General features: G+C 41.9%; 1 pseudogene; it reads right to left on the bottom strand.

The window, feature by feature from the left end:
- Positions 1 to 6,633: 6,633 nt before the first annotated feature.
- Positions 6,634 to 16,981, bottom strand: LOC115898629 (annotated as a pseudogene).
- Between the last annotated feature and the right edge of the window lie 896 nt (positions 16,982 to 17,877).

Below are 17,877 nucleotides of genomic sequence, written 5' to 3' on the forward strand. Positions count from 1 at the left end.
ACGGAACAAGCAGTTTCACTCTTGACACAATTATTTGGAAGGGATTACTTCACTGGTTTTATAATTCAAAAGTTATGTTTGTAAAAAAATTAAAATTAAAATTATAAAATATAGCCAGGCATGGTGGTGGGTGCCTGTAATCCCTGCTACTCGGGAGACAGAGGCAGGAGAATCACTTGAACCTGAGAGGTGCAAGCTTCGGTGAGCAGAGATCACGTCACTGCACTCCAAAGGAGCAGAGATCCACTGTCACTGGGGGACAAAGGGAGACTCCACCTCAAAATAAATAAATTAATTAAAATTAAAAATTATGTTTGTTAAGTACCCTGTTAGAAGAGAGTCATTTTCAGTATTACAGCTTCTTGGCCTGTTGTGTTAATATTTGCCTGTGCTTCAGAACCTTCATAGAACACATTTTCTTTTGGAATATATTTGACTGATAAGGAAGCTTAAACATTGTTATCATTCGATGTAGGAACACAGTTGTTTTGTTTGTTTCTTCTAGTGCTATGAAAATGAAATACTCATTTTTGCATTAAAAAATCCCACCACAGCAGTACTCATATGCGTATTTGATTGAATAACCATGAGACTGGAATCTTGGAGGGGCATAATTAGAATCCTGCCTACCACACAAGCCACAAGTGGACAGCTGCATATGACAGTCCTGACTGGGACAACCCTGAAGGACAGTGGTGATGGGACACCCTCCCAGAGGGAAGAACTTGGAGCAGTGCACCTTCTTGGAAGAGACATATCCAGACGTGTAAGTATGTATCATGCATAGGCTGTGTCCCACTTATTAGCTGAATTGTCAGGGACTTGGAGGACACATGATAAAAATTTGTGACAAGGAGGTCTGAGAAAAAAACATATGTGGACAGACCTTTGCAAATGGACATACAATGTGAAGATATTGGGGTCTCATGAGAGTTCTCAGCAAAGGGTATCCTCAGCAGAGAGAATTTTAACAATCAGATGGATAAGGTACTTATTATCTAGATATTAATCAGCCTCTTTTCCCAACACTTGTGCCACAATCTTATGGGCTCAACAAACAAAGTGGTCAAACTGGCAGGGATGGAGATTATGCGCAGTAGCATGGACTTCCACTCACCACGGCAAACCTTGCTACGGTCATTGCTGAGTGAACAAACTTCCAGGAATGGAGACCAACACTAAGCCCTCAATTTGGCCCCAGACTCCAGAATGATCTGACAGTCGCTAGTTGGCATGTGGATTACAATGGATCACTTCTATTATAAAAAGAGAAGTGCTTTCTTCTTACCCGAACAGATATTTTGTCTAGATATGGATTTTCCTTCCCAATTGCAGTGCTTTTGAGAAAACCAATATTTGTATTTTGGCTTCCAAACTTCTGGAAAATGCTAGTTCCTCAACTTCCTAGGGTTATTAATTCTGGAGACTCTAGTATACACTGCAAGAAAACCTGTAGGCCATCCACTCGAGTGCCCAAATGGAGTCACTCTTAAATAACGAGCCCTGCATGTTTCCAGAAACTCTATTTATCAGTGAAAAGTTTACTATGGCAGCCATTTTGCCACCCAGGACAATTGGAGAATGGCAGATATTAGGGACCATTAACTCTGTAAAAGCTGTAGAAGACTGCAGTGAAGAATCACAGTTACAGAACGAAAAGTGACAGTCTTCTATTTTGGATGTTTGTACAAAGAGGATATATAATTAATAAAGTGGTTGAGGAACAGGTTTCTGCCTTAATACCAAAAACTAACATAGAAACCTGTAAAGGTGTCTGAGTATAGTAATCTTTTTTTTTTTTTTTTTTTTTTTTTTTTTTTTTTTTTTTTTTTTTTTTTTTTTTTTTTTTGAGGCAGAGTCTTGCTCTGTCGCCCAGGCTGGAGTGCAGTGGCCGGATCTCAGCTCACTGCAAGCTCCGCCTCCCGGGTTCCCGCCATTCTCCTGCCTCAGCCTCCCAAGTAGCTGGGACTACAGGCGCCCACCACCTCGCCCGGCTAGTTTTTTGTATTTTTTTTTTTTTTAGTAGAGACGGGGTTTCACTGTGTTCGCCAGGATGGTCTCGATCTCCTGAACTTGTGATCCGCCCGTCTCGGCCTCCCAAAGTGCTGGGATTACAGGCTTGAGCCACCGCGCCCGGCCGGCTAGTAATCTTTTTTATGTGTATCTGCTTAAGATTTAAAACTGAAGCTTTCTTTTTTAACCTTTTTAAAATTTTGATGCCAGAAGGGTACATGTACAGGTTTCTCACCTGGGTATAATTGCATAATGCCAAGGTTTGGGCTTCTACTGAACCCATCACCCAAATAGTGAAGAGAGTGTCCAATAGGTAGTTTTTCAACCCTCCGACCCGCTCCCTTCCTCCCCTCCACCTCCATTTTGGAGTCCTCAGAGTCAATGCTTTCTACCTTTATGTTCATGTGTACCCATTGTTTAGCTCCCACCTATGAATGAGAACGTGCTATATCTCATTTTCTGATTATCGGATTTTGCTTCTGCGTTTCACTTAAAAGTGAAGTTTTCACCGGTGGCTTTCATAAGTGGTTCACGCCTGTAATCCCAGGATTTGGGAGGCAGAAGTTTATAGATGCCATAATTCCATATCAGTAAGGGAGATATGACAAAGTAAACAAAGTGTTTGGACTCTTTAACTGGAGAAATATTACTTTCTGTGAATACATCTGATCTACAAAAGAAGCCACTTACGTACTTATAAATATTCTGTTGATATGTCTTGTAGAGTTTCATCTGCAATACTTGGTTTAAAACAGAACAGAGTATCAATACTTTGTGACACAACAACATCACATTTGGATCTTGTAAAACTGAGTCACTAATCTCTCTTTGCACAGTCTTATCCAAATTTAGCCTTAAGATTTTTATTGAACAATACCAGTCACAGTGGCATCCTGCAAAAGAACTTTCAGTAAGCTGAAGCTGAATAAAAATCACTTGAGATCATCACTTGGTCAAGAGAAATTGTCACACATGGCAATTGTTCTCATTGAAAATGAGGTCGACAAAGTAGTATATTTTGAAAATATCACAACTTTGTTTGCATTAGAGCCAGAAAGTAAGATGTTAATAATTATATTTGGAGCATAAATAAAATATTCCAATTTAAAATTATCTTGCTAAAAGTCTGTTTTGTCGGAGACTAGGATTGCAACCCCTGCTTTTTCTGTTTCTTTGTTTTCCATTTGCTTGGTAGATCTTCCTCCATCCCTTTATTTTGAGTCTACGTGTGTGTCTGCACATGAGATGGGTCTTCTGGATACCGCACACTGATGGGTCTTGACTCTTTATCCAGTTTGCCAGTCTGTGTCTTTTAATTGGAGCATTAGCCCATTTACATTTAAGGTCAATATTTTTATGCATGAATTTGATCCTATCTTTATGATGTTAGCTGATTATTTTGCTTGTTAGTTGATGCAGTTTCTTCCTAGCATCAATGGTCTTTACAGTTTGGCATGTTTTTCCAGTGGCTGGTACCGGTTGTTCTTTTCCATGTTTACTGCTTCCTTCAGGAGCTCTTGTAGGGCAGGCCTGGTGGTGACAAAATCTCTCAGCATTTGCTTGTCTGTAGAGGATTTTATTTCTCCTTCACTTATGAAGCTTAGTTTGGCTGGATATGAAATTCTGGGTTGAAAATTATTTTCTTTAAGAATGTCAAATATTGGCCCCCAATCTCTTCTGGCTTGTAGAATTTCTGCTGAGAGATCCGCTGTTAGTCTGATGGTCTTCCCTTTGTGTGTAACCCAACCTTTCTCTCTGGCTGCCCTTAGTATTTTTTCCTTCATTTCAACTTCGGTGAATCTGACAATTATGTGTCTTGGAGTTGCCCTTCTCAAGGAGTATCTTTGCGGTGTTCTCTGTATTTCCTGAATTTGAATGTTGGCCTGTCTTGCTGGGTTGTGGAAGTTCCCCTGGATACTCTCCTGAAGAGTGTTTTCCAACTTGGTTCCATTCTCCCCATCATTTTCAGGTACACCAATCAGATGTAGATTTGGTCTTTTCACATAGTCCCCTATTTCTTCGTGGCTTTGTTCATTTATTTTTACTCTTTTTCCTCTAAACTTCTCTTCTCGCTCCATTTCATTCATTGGATCTTCTATCACTGATACCCTTTCTTCCACTTGATCGAATTGACTACTGAAGCTTGTGCATGCATCACGTAGTTCTCGTGCCATGGTTTTCAGCTCCATCAGGTCATTTAAGGTCTTCTCTACACTGTTTCTTCTAGTTAGCCATTCGTCTAATCTTTTTTCAAGGTTTTTAGCTTCTTTGCGATGGGTTTGAACTTCCTCCTTTAGCTCGGAGAAGTTTATTATTACCCATCGTCTGAAGCCCTCTTCTCTCAACTTGTCAAAGTCATTCTCCATCCAGCTTTGTTCCGTTGCTGACAAGGAGTTGCATTCCCTTGGAGAAGAAGAGGCACTCTGATTAGAATTTTCAGCTTTTCTGCTCCGCTTTCTCCCCATCTTTGTGGTTTTATCTACTTTTGGTCTTTGATGATGGTGACATACAGATGGGGTTTTGGTGTGGATGTCCTTTCTGTTTGTTAGTTTTCCTTCTAACAGTCAGGACCCTGAGCTGCAGGTCTCTTGGAGTTTGCTGGGGGTCCACTCCAGACCTTGTTTGCCTGGTTATCACCAGCAGAGGCTGCAGAACAGCAACTACTGCAGAATGGCAAATGTTGCTGCCTCATCCTTCCTCTGGAAGCTTCCTCTCAGAGGGGCACCTGGCTGTATGAGGTGTCAGTCGGCCCCTACTGGGAGGTGTCTCCCAGTTGGGCTACTCGAGGGTCAGGGACCCACTAAGGAGGCAGTCTGTCCGTTCTCAGATCTCAAACTCCATGCTGGGAGAACTACTACTCTCTTCAAAGCTGTCAGACAGGGATGTTTAAGTCTGCATAAGTTTCTGCTGCCTTTTGTTCAGCCATGCCCTGCCCCCAGAGGTGGAGTCTACAGAGGCAGGCAGGCAGGCCTCATTGAGCTGCAGCCTCCTTAAGCACCCCCCAGTTTGAACTTCCCGGCCACTTTGTTTACCTACTCAAGCCTCGGCAATGGTGGACGCCCCTCCCCCAGCCTCGCTGCCACCTTGCAGCTCGATCTCAGACTGCTGTGTTAGTGGTAAGCAAGGCTCTGTGGGCATGGGACCCTCTGAGCCAGGCATGGGATATAACCGCCTGGTGTGCTGTTTGCTAAGACTGTTGGAAAAGCGCAGTATTAGGGTGGGAGTGTCCCAATTTTCCAGGAACCATCTGTCATGGATTCCCTTGGCTAGGAAAGGGAATTCCCTGAACCCATGCAATTCCCTGGTGAGGCGATGCCCTGCCCTGCTTCAGCTCACATTCCGTGGACTGCAGTCACTGGTCCAACAAGCCCCAGTGAGATGAACCTGGTTCTTCAGTTGAAAATGCAGAAATCACCCATCTTCTGAATCGCTCACACTGGGAGCTATGGACTGGAGCTTTTCCTATTCGGCCATCTTGGAACCAGAAACAGCCCACACTGCACCAGTTTTAAACATGAAACTCACTTTACAGGAAATGAAGTATGGGAATGGGCTCATGCTAATGGATTTCACCAGTCTTGTGATGTTCCTCAACATCCTGAAGTGGCTGGCTCAATAGAACAGTGGAGTGATCTTTAAAGCCTGAGTTGTAGTTCTAGCTTTGTGGCAGTGCCTTGAGGGGCTTGGCTGACAATCTCAGAGGTGGCAATGCTGGATCCCAGCATCAAGTATATGGAACTATTTCTCCCATAGCCACATCTATGTCTTCAAGAATGAAAGAGGTAAGATGCGGGCCTCCTCTCACTATTACTCCTGGGTATCTAGTAGCAAAATTTTTCTTTTTGTGCTCAAGAAGCAAACTTTGCTTTCAAGAGGCAAACTCTTGGCTCTGCTGGGCAAGAGGTCTTAGTTACAAATTGAGAAATTTTTTCAACGGTGGAATCAAAATGATTCCATTGAAATGAAAATTGTGTCTGACAGCTGACGACTTTGAACTCTTCACTCCTCTCAATCAAGAGACAAAGTAGGGATTCTGCTACTGGCTTGGGTGATGGAAACTGAGAAAAAAAAGGAGATCAGGTTCCTACTACACCAGGGGCTAAGGAAAAGTAAGTCGGATATGTCTAGAGAGCTTCTTAGTCCTCCCGTGTTTTGTGATTAGAGTTAATGGAAAATCACAGCAACCCCATTCAGGCAGGACATCTAATGGTTCAGACTCTTCTATAATGAAGGTTTCAGCCATCCTGCCAGGCCAAGCTCCATGAACCAACTGACATGCTATCTTAGGGCAAAGGGAATGTGAAATGGGTAGTGAAAGAAGGCAGTTACAAATACCAGCTTCAACAATGTGAGCTGCTGCAGAAACCACGACTGTAATAGTATTTATCTAATGGGTTAATAATATCTACCAGCATAGGTGGGAATAAAAAACAACCAAAAAACAAGTTATTCTTTCAAATGAAATGCTTAGGGAAAAAGAACAACTTTTACTAACAGAAATTTCTTAGCCTCTGGAAGGCCATTTGAGTCAGTAACATATGCCAGGAGACTTCAGCAATATCATGCTCCATTGTAGAAAACAGCAATCTGATCCTTTTCTCTCCTCAATCATTAATGAGATTATGCATTTGGGTTGCCATAATCCTCCATGGACAAGTACTTCCAAATCATATGCTCCAGTTTCTTCTCAAGGAGCTGAACGAAGTCTCGGCTCATACATCTGAAAAGACAGAGACATGCCATTAACTAAAAGATAGCCAAAGAACCTATGCTGTGGGAAGCACTGTGAAGGATAGAAACATGAAGTTACAGTCAGCATGGAAATAGAAATTCACCTGCATGGTAAGAGGTAGTCTAGCTGGCAATAACAAATGATGGCGAGGGTGTGGAGAAAAGGGAACCTTCATATACTGTTGGTGGGAATAAAAATTACTACAATGACTACGAAGAACAGTATGGAGGTTCCTCGAAACTCTAAAAATGGAGCTATCATATGGTCCAGGAATCCCACTGCTTGGTATATGCCCAAGAGAAAGGAAGTCAGGGTACCGAAGAGATATCTGCACTCCCATGTTTGTTGCAGCACCATTCACAGTAGCCAAGATTCGGAAGCAACCTAAGTGTCCACTAACAGATGAATGGATAAAAAAATATGGTACATATACACAATAGAGTATTGTTCAGACATAAAAAAGAATGAGATTCAGTCATTTGCAACAATATGGATGGAATCAAAGGTCATTATGTTAAGTGAAATAAGCCAGGCACAGAAAGACAAACTTTGTACTTTCTCACTTATTTCTGGGAGCAAAAATGTAAAACAACTGAACTAATGGAGACAGAGAGTAGAATGATGGTTACTAGAGGCTGGGAAGGTTAGTGGGGGTGGAGCGTGTGGGAAGTGGGGATGATTAATAGGTAGAAAAGTAGAAGATACCTTGAGGGAGGCGGAGCAAGATGGCCGAATAGGAACAGCTCCAGTCTCCAACTCCCAGCGCGAGCGACACAGAAGACCAGTGATTTCTGCATTTTCAACTGAGGTACTGGGGTCATCTCACTAGGGAGTGCTGGACAATCGGTGCTGCTCAGCTGCTGCAGCCTGACCAGCGAGAGCTGAAGCAGGGCGAGGCATCGCCTCACCTGGAAGCGCAAGGGGGAAGGGAATCCGTTTTCCTAGCCAGGGGAACAGAGACACACAACACCTGGAAAATTGGGTAACTCCCACCCCAATACTGCGCTTTAAGCAAACAGGCACACCAGGAGAATATATCCCACACCTGGCCGGGAGGGTCCCACGCCCACGGAGCCTCCCTCACTGCTAACACAGCAGTCTGCGGCGATCTATCTGCAAGGCAGCAGCGAGGCTGGGGGAGGGGCGCCCGCCATTGCTGAGGCTTAAGTAGGTAAACAAAGCTGCTGGGAAGCTCGAACTGGGTGGAGCTCACAGCAGCTCAAGGAAGCCTGCCTGTCTCTGTAGACTCCACCTCTGGGGACAGCGCACAGCTGAAGACCAACAGGGGAAGCAGCAGGGGCCGGTGCAGACGCGAACGACTCTGTCTGACAGCTTTGGGGAGAGCCGTGGATCTCCCAACGCGGAGGTTGAGATCTGAGAACGGACAGACTGCCTGCTCAGGTGGGTCCCTGACCCCTGAGTAGCCTAACTGGGAGACATCCCCCACTAGGGGCAGTCTGACACCCCACACCTCACAGGGTGGAGTACACCCCTGAGAGGAAACTTCCAAAGGAAGAATCAGACAGGTACACTCGCTGCTCAGCAATATTCTATCTTCGGCAACCTCTGCTGCTGATACCCAAGCAAACAGGGTCTGGAGTGGACCTCAAGCAATCTCCAACAGACCAACAGACAGTCCTTCTGACTGTCAGAAGGAAAACTATCAAACAGGAAGGACACCTATACCAAAACCCCATCAGTACGTCACCATCATCAAAGACCAGAGACAGATAAAACCACAAAGATGGGGAAGAAGCAGGGCAGAAAAGCTGGAAATTCAAAAAATAAGAGCGCATCTCCCCCTGCAAAGGAGCGCAGCCCATCGCCAGCAACGGATCAAAGCTGGTCAGAGAATGACTTTGACAAGATGAGAGAAGAAGGCTTCAGTCCATCAAACTTCTCAGAGCTAAAGGAGGAATTACGTACCCAGCGCAAAGAAACTAAAAATCTTGAAAAAAGAGTGGAAGAATTGACAGCTAGACTAATTAATGCAGAGAAGATCATAAACGAAATGACAGAGATGAAAACCATGACACGAGAAATACGTGACAAATGCACAAGCTTCAGTAACCGACTCGATCAACTGGAAGAAAGAGTATCAGCGATTGAGGATCAAATGAATGAAATGAAGCGAGAAGAGAAACCAAAAGAAAAAAGAAGAAAAAGAAATGAACAAAGCCTGCAAGAAGTATGGGATTATGTAAAAAGACCCAAATCTACGTCTGATTGGGGTGCCTGAAAGTGAGGGGGAAAATGGAACCAAGTTGGAAAACACTCTTCAGGATATCATCCAGGAGAACTTCCCCAACCTAGTAGGGCAGGCCAACATTCAAATTCAGGAAATACAGAGAACGCCACAAAGATACTCCTCGAGAAGAGCAACTCCAAGACACATAATTGCCAGATTCACCAAAGTTGAAATGAAGGAAAAAATCTTAAGGGCAGCCAGAGAGAAAGGTCGGGTTACCCACAAAGGGAAGCCCATCAGACTAACAGCAGATCTCTCGGCAGAAACTCTACAAGCCAGAAGAGAGTGGGGGCCAATATTCAACGTTCTTAAAGAAAAGAATTTTCAACCCAGAATTTCATATCCAGCCAAACTAAGTATCATCAGTGAAGGAGAAATAAAATCCTTTACAGATAAGCAAATGCTTAGAGATTTTGTCACCACCAGGCCTGCCTTACAAGAGACCCTGAAGGAAGCCCTAAACATGGAAAGGAACAACTGGTACCAGCCATTGCAAAAACATGCCAAAATGTAAAGACCATCGAGGCTAGGAAGAAACTGCATCAACTAACGAGCAAAATAACCAGTTAATATCATAATGGCAGGATCAAGTTCACACATAACAATATTAACCTTAAATGTTAATGGACTAAATGCTCCAATTAAAAGACACAGACTGGCAAACTGGATCAAGAGTCAAGACCCATCAGTCTGCTGTATTCAGGAGACCCATCTCACATGCAGAGACATACATAGGCTCAAAATAAAGGGATGGAGGAAGATCTACCAAGCAAATGGAGAACAAAAAAAGCAGGGGTTGCAATCCTAGTCTCTGATAAAACAGACTTTAAACCGTTAAAGATCAAAAGAGACAAAGAAGGCCATTACATAATGGTAAAGGGATCAATTCAACAGGAAGAGCTAACTATCCTAAATATATATGCACCCAATACAGGAGCACCCAGATTCATAAAGCAAGTCCTTAGAGACTTACAAAGAGACTTAGACTCCCATACAATAATAATGGGAGACTTCAACACTCCACTGTCAACATTAGACAGATCAACGAGACAGAAAGTTAACAAGGATATCCAGGAATTGAACTCATCTCTGCACCAAGCGGACCTAATAGACATCTATAGAACTCTCCACCCCAAATCAACAGAATATACATTCTTCTCAGCACCACATCGTACTTATTCCAAAATTGACCACATAATTGGAAGTAAAGCACTCCTCAGCAAATGTAAAAGAACAGAAATTATAACAAACTGTCTCTCAGACCACAGTGCAATCAAACTAGAACTCAGGACTAAGAAACTCAATCAAAAACCGCTCAATTACATGGAAACGGAACAACCTGCTCCTGAATGACTACTGGGCACATAACGAAATGAAAGCGGAAATAAAGATGTTCTTTGAAACCAATGAGAACAAAGATACAACATATCAGAATCTCTGGGACACATTTAAAGCAGTGTGTAGAGGGAAATTTATAGCACTAAATGCCCACAAGAGAAAGCAGGAAAGATCTAAAAATTGACACTCTAACATCACAATTAAAAGAACTAGAGAGGCAAGAGCAAACACATTCAAAAGCTAGCAGAAGGCAAGAAATAACTAAGATCAGAGCAGAACTGAAGGAGATCGAGACACAAAAAACCCTCCAAAAAAATCAATGAATCCAGGAGTTGGTTTTTTGAAAAGATCAACAAAATTGACAGACCGCTAGCAAGGGTAATAAAGAAGAAAAGAGAGAGGAATCAAATAGACGCAATAAAAAATGATAAAGGGGATATCACCACTGACCCCACAGAAATACAAACAACCATCAGAGAATACTATAAACGCCTCTACACAAATCAACTAGAAAATCTAGAAGAAATGGATAATTTCCTGGACACTTACACTCTCCCAAGACTAAACCAGGAAGAAGTTGAATCCCTGAATAGACCAATAGCAGGCTCTTAATTGAGGCAATTATTAATAGCCTACCAACCAAAAAAGTCCAGGACCAGATGGATTCACAGCTGAATTCTACCAGAGGTATAAGGAGGAGCTGGTACCATTCCTTCTGAAACTATTCCAATCAATAGAAAAAGAGGGAATCCTCCCTAACTCATTTTATGAGGCCAACATCATCCTGATACCAAAGCCTGGCAGAGACACAACAAAAAAAGAGAATTTTAGACCAATATCCCTGATGAACATCGATGCAAAAATTCTCAATAAAATACTGGCAAACCGGATTCAGCAGCACATCAAAAAGCTTATCCACCATGATCAAGTGGGCTTCATCCCTGGGATGCAAGCCTGGATCAACATTCGCAAATCAATAAACGTAATCCAGCATATAAACAGAACCAAAGACAAGAACCACATGATTATCTCAATAGATGCAGAAAAGGCTTTTGACAAAATTCAACAGCCCTTCATGCTAAAAACGCTCAATAAATTCGGTATTGATGGAACAAACCTCAAAATAATAAGAGCTATTTATGACAAACCCACAGCTAATATCATACTGAATGGGCAAAAACTGGAAAAATTCCCTTTGAAAACTGGCACAAGACAGGGATGCCCTCTCTCACCACTCCTATTCAACATAGTGTTGGAAGTTCTGGCTAGGGCAATCAGGGAAGAGAAAGAAATCAAGGGTATCCAGTTAGGAAAAGAAGAAGTCAAATTGTCCGTGTTTGCAGATGACATGATTGTATATTTAGAAAACCCCATCGTCTCAGCCCAAAATCTCCTTAAGCTGATAAGCAACTTCAGCAAAGTCTCAGGATACAAAATTAATGTGCAAAAATCACAAGCATTCTTATACACCAGTAACAGACAAGCAGAGAGCCAAATCAGGAATGAACTTCCATTCACAATTGCTTCAAAGAGAATAAAATACCTAGGAATCCAGCTTACAAGGGTTGTAAAGGACCTTTTCAAGGAGAACTACAAACCACTTGCTCAGTGAAATAAAGAGGACACAAACAAATGGAGGAACATACCATGCTCATGGATAGGAAGAATCAATATCGTGAAAATGGCCATACTGCCCAAGTTTATTTATAGATTAAATGCCATCCCCATCAAGCTACCAATGAGTTTCTTCACAGAATGGGAAGAAACTGCTTTAAAGTTCATATGGAACCAAAAAAGAGCCCGCATTGCCAAGACAATCCTAAGTCAAAAGGACAAAGCTGGAGGCGTCACGCTACCTGACTTCAAACTATACTACAAGGCTACAGTAACCAAAACAGCATGGTACTGGTACCAAAACAGAGATATAGACCAATGGAACAGAACAGAGTCCTCAGAAATAATACCGCACATCTACAGCCATCTGATCTTTGACAAACTTGAGAGAAACAAGAAATGGGGAAAGGATTCCCTATTTAATAAACGGTGCTGGGAAAATTGGCTAGCCATAAGTAGAAAAGCTGAAACTGGATCCTTTCCTTACCCCTTATACGAAGATTAATTCAAGATGGATTAGAGACTTAAATGTTAGACCTAATACCATAAAAACCCTAGAAGAAAATCTAGGTAGTACCATTCAGGACATAGGCATGGGCAAGGACTTCATGTCTAAACACCAAAAGCAACGGCAGCAAAAGCCAAAATTGACAAATGGGATCTAATTAAACTAAAGAGCTTTTGCACAGCAAAAGAAACTACCATCAGAGTGAACAGGCAACCTACAGAATGGGAGAAAATTTTTGCAACCTACTCATCTGACAAAGGGCTAATATCCAGAATCTACAAAGAACTCAACCAAATATACAAGAAAAAAACAAACAACCCCATCAAAAAGTGGGGAAAGGATATGAACAGACATTTCTCAAAGAAGACATTCATACAGCCAACAGACACATGAAAAAATGCTCATCATCACTCGCCATCAGAGAAATGCAAATCAAAACCACAATGAGATACCATCTCACACCAGTTAGAATGGCAATCATTAAGAAGTCAGGAACAACAGGTGTTGGAGAGGATGTGGAGAAATAGGAACACTTTTACACTGTTGGTGGGATTGTAAACTAGTTCAACCATTATGGAAAACAGTATGGCAATTCCTCGAGGATCTAGAACTAGATGTACCATATGGCCCAGCCATCCCACTACTGGGTATATACCCAAAGGATTATAAATTATTCTACTACAAAGACACATGCACACGTATGTTTATTGCGGCACTATTGACAATAGCAAAGACTTGGAATCAACCCAAATGTCCATCTGTGACAGACTGGATTAAGAAAAGGTGGCACATATACACCATGGAATACTATGCAGCCATAAAAAAGGATGAGTTTGCGTCCTTTGTAGGGACATGGATGCAGCTGGAAACCATCATTCTTAGCAAACTATACACAAGAAGAGAAAACCAAACACCGCATGTTCTCACTCATAGGTGGGAACTGAACAATGAGATCACTTGGACTCGGGAAGGGAAACATCACACAACTGGGGCCTATCATGGGGAGGGGGGAGGAGGGAGGGATTGCATTGGGGAGTTATACATGATATAAATGATGAATTGATGGGTGCTGACGAGTTGATGGGTGCAGCACACCAACATATCATAAGTATACATATGTAACAAACCTGCACGTTATGCACATGTACCCTAGAACTTTAAGTATAATAAAAAAAGAAAAAAGAAAAATAGAATAAATAAGATGTAGTATTTCATAGCCAACAGGGTGACTATTGTCGGTAATAATTTAATTGTACATTAAAAATAATGAAGAGTATAATTGGATTGTCTGTAACACAAAGGATGAAAGCTTGAGGTGACAGATACCCCATTTACCTTGATGTAATTATTACACATTGTTGTCTGTATCACAATATCTCATATACCCCAGAAATATATGCATCTGCTATGTCCGTACAAAAATTTTTTAAAAAGAAGTAGTCTAGCACATACAAAGAGTGTCAATCGAGGGACATGTGCACCTCAGACTATGGTGAGAATGGAAGTCTCTATAGTCTTCGAAGAATGAGTTAGATTCAGATAACATTAAGCCTAAGTAACTGTGGAGACAGCCGTAACTATGAGTGAGGACCAGGGTTTGAGAAACTCAAGGCAGGGGCTGTTCCCCCATGCTCACCCCCAGTACTCGATTGAGTCCAAGTGCTTAAAGAAATTGGACAGTTCCTATTTCAACTCACCTTGCTGCTTCCTTGATGATGGATTCAAAAATACTTTCTTGACTTCTATAGGTCCTTGCACTCTTTTAAGCAATTTGAAGATCCTTTCGTATTCTGAAGATATTTTAAAAAAAACCTTCAGTATTATCAAATATAAGAAGAATAGAAGTGAATCTATATCTCAGCAATCATGCTTCATAGGCTAAAATGTTTTAAATGCTTAAATCAAGATACCGCACATACAAATCTAAATAATAAAAAAAGACACCTGCACATACCTACGAATGGAACTCTTTTAACCATAACCAAGTAAGAAAAGAAAAGCAAAGGTGTACTATGCTTTAGTCAAAGAAAAGAGGAACCACCATAAACTATGGCAAACTCAACTCTGGCAAAGAATGAGCCTCAACAGGTAACATGAATATCTTCTGAATCATAGAAAGAGAGCCTTCCTATAGTTTTTATGAAACAGATATTCTTATACTACTTACTTCGTCCATGCTTTGGATTCCTTCACTATTTGATGTTTTATATCAGCATTAATTTCTTCTTTGCTTTTGGGTAAAGGGACTATTTCTCTGCATTTTAGGTCATCTCCAGAGAAATTGCTGGTAACAATTCCTCCCACAGGTGCATTGCTACCAGGTTTCTGCATCAGCTTATCTTTGCTGAAACCAGCGAAGTCATCAATCTGAGAATCCAATTGGATGGGTGGAATACCATCTCCTGTCTTAAGCTCTAGTGAAACAGATTTTGACAAAAAGCCATCAGTTGGTGTTTGACCATTTTCTTTCCCCTCCACATAGATATCATGAATGACAGATCTGGAAACCAAACTGAGAAGCTGAGCTGTGAGAAATGTGTGTTTCATCACCCCTCTGGGTACATCTATGTGCTCCTCAGTTTCTAGGGAATTATTTCTTTCATAAATGGGAGGATATACCGGGGGAAATCTGAGACCTGATGAACTGAGGGCCAGGACACATAATACAATAAAACCACCTCTTATTTCTGGCCCTATGATAGATATGGAAATCAAGTAAGACAGAACAACTCTAAAGCAACATTCACAGATCCCTGGTACTCATGGGATAGTTTCAGTTTGTTATGCTTTACAAGTTGAAAGCAGCAAGTCCCACTTGATATCACGATTTCCCAAATTCACTTACAAACCACCAGGCTTTACTGAGCTGGAAGCCAGACAGCTGGGATACACCTCAAGCAGCCTCCTCTCTACGTCAAATATATTCTGGGAAATAGAGGTGGCCATTACTGCTGAAAGTTCTATACGCACTCCATCACCAAAAAATCCCTTTTAGTGTATGATTTTCCTCATCCTTCCTTTCTGTCTCAGAAAAGTGACTTTCTTTTCACTTCAGGTCTGACACCTCTCATTTATTCATCGTCTGTGGCAGGCAGCATGCCAGGAGCTGGGGATCAGCAGTAAAACAAGCCCAGAGAGCAACATTCCCTGCCTTGTGGAGCTCACATCCTCATGTGGGGCAGTCAGACAGCACACGCACAATGAGCAAATGAAACAAACAGCGTTGGGCTGGTGGTAGGGAAGCAGTCCACAGGCCTGTGGGCAACAGCAGCAGAGGGAGCCCCAGGAGTTGCCGCTGGTTGGGCAGAGCCTTCTGTGGAGGTACCCTTGGGCAGGGCTTGAAGGAAGAAGCAGAGCTGCCTGCACAGAGGCAGAGGGGGAGTTCCAGGTTGCTGTGAGGCCAAGGGTATGGGCTGGAAGTGGGGATGGATCAGGCACTACGGGGTGAAGGACAGAAGCAGACAGAGTCAGGAGATGGATGCGGCCTGTGTGAGGAGAGGGTGACGGAGGCCAGGCCATGCAGAACCTCGCAGACCAAAGCTGGTTCACAGTCGGTTCTGAGTGCTAAGGAGAGTGGAGGATGGGTTTCAGGAGTGACATGGCATGATGTGATTTACACGCCAACATGATGACCTGGCTGCCGGGTTGGAGCGTATGTGTTCGATGGGGACAATAATGGGAAATGTGGAGGTATCACGGGAGCTCAGTGATTGATCATGGCAGACTGGAACAGAAGGAGAAAGAGAGATGCTGGGGGTCAGAAATTTTTTACAGTATTTAGAGAAGAGAAGAAAAAGAAAGACAGAAAAAGAAGAAGGAGAGGGTGTCGGATGCAGTGGCTCGTGCCTGTAATCCCAGCATTTTGGGAGGCTGAGGTGGGTAGATCACCTGAGGTGAGGAGTTTGAGACCAGCCTGGCTGATATTGGCCAAAACTCCATCTCTACTAAAATTACAAAAAATTAGCTGGGTGTGGTGGCTGGTACTTGTTAATCTCAGCTAATCGGGGAGGCTGCAGCAGGAGAATCACTTGAACCCAGGAGACTGAGGTTTCAGTGAGCCGAGATCATGTCACTTGGACTCTAGCTTGGCCGAGAAGAACGAAACTCCATCTCAAGAAAAAATGTTAGGGATTCACGAATACGGACAAGAAATTAAAAAAAAAAAATGTGGAAAATGGAAATGCTAGAAGGTTTTCATGAAGACGCGAGTGAACAACTGTCAAATGGTGCTGAGAAATTAATGGCAAAGTCAGCTGAAACCGTTGACCTTGACAAGGACAGTTTCTCTGGAGGGGATGAGGCAGGAGGCCAACTGCACTGGATACAGCATGAAGAGGAGGGGAGGACAGGCTTACTTACTCTTTTCTTTGGACATGGCAGAGCCTGCAGTAAGGCTGTCTCCTGCTCCGTGTTTCCTTGCCAACAGGGCCATCCTCTGCCTTTTCTGATATGAAGGACTGTCACATTCCCTGGGACGTTTAAACACGGGTTCAGGATCTACAGCCACCTTCTCTGTTTTATCGGTCATTGTTTCCTGAAAAACATCAATGAACATATTCCATTCATGACAAAACTAAACACACAAATGGCAAACAGTTTCCATGTGTATACAACCAAGACTTTGAATCATTAATTTCACTTTTAATCATGAGCCAAGATTTACCAAGTCTCAACAAACACTCTGTTCTCAGGAAAAGAAACCTAATTTTAATGTACACTAAGTAAAAAAAGAAGAAAAATGGTACAACAAAATCAATCAGAATGCCTGTGGAATAAGCAGCTGTCATCAACCAAAAATAGATGAAAATATTATTACCTATTTGAAGATGTATAAACCAGTCTTTATTAACCCTTATTAGGAAAAATAGATGTATAAACCAATCTGTATTAACCCTTATTATACATTATTTTAAATTACTATATTATACATTATATTATACATCATATATATTTAATACATAAGTATATATACTTATATATTCAAATGGATGTATAAACAAATCTGTATTAACCCTTATTAGGAAAAATTATTAGAAGACTGATAAAAAACTGATAACAACATCTGACAAGGACTTTAGAAGAAAGAAAAACTACAAGATCAAGGCAAAATACAAGCCAAGATCACCCCTGAACTCAGACACAAAAATTCCAAATTAAAGGTGAGCAAATAAAATGCAATAGTACTTAAAAAGGACATACATCAGCCATGGTGGAGTATATTGCAGAAAGACAACATAATGATTTAACATTTGAAAATCAATAAATGTAATGCACCACATTAACAACAACGACAACAAAACAGGGAAACACCACATGATCATTTTCATACATGGGTCAATGTTTAAAGTCCATTCGTGATAAAAACTATCACCAACTTAGAAAAAAGGGCAACATTCCTATTCTGGTTAGCATATGTACAAAAAA

This window comes from Rhinopithecus roxellana, chromosome 7 (genome assembly GCF_007565055.1).
Source record: "Rhinopithecus roxellana isolate Shanxi Qingling chromosome 7, ASM756505v1, whole genome shotgun sequence".
Lineage (NCBI taxonomy): Eukaryota > Metazoa > Chordata > Mammalia > Primates > Cercopithecidae > Rhinopithecus > Rhinopithecus roxellana.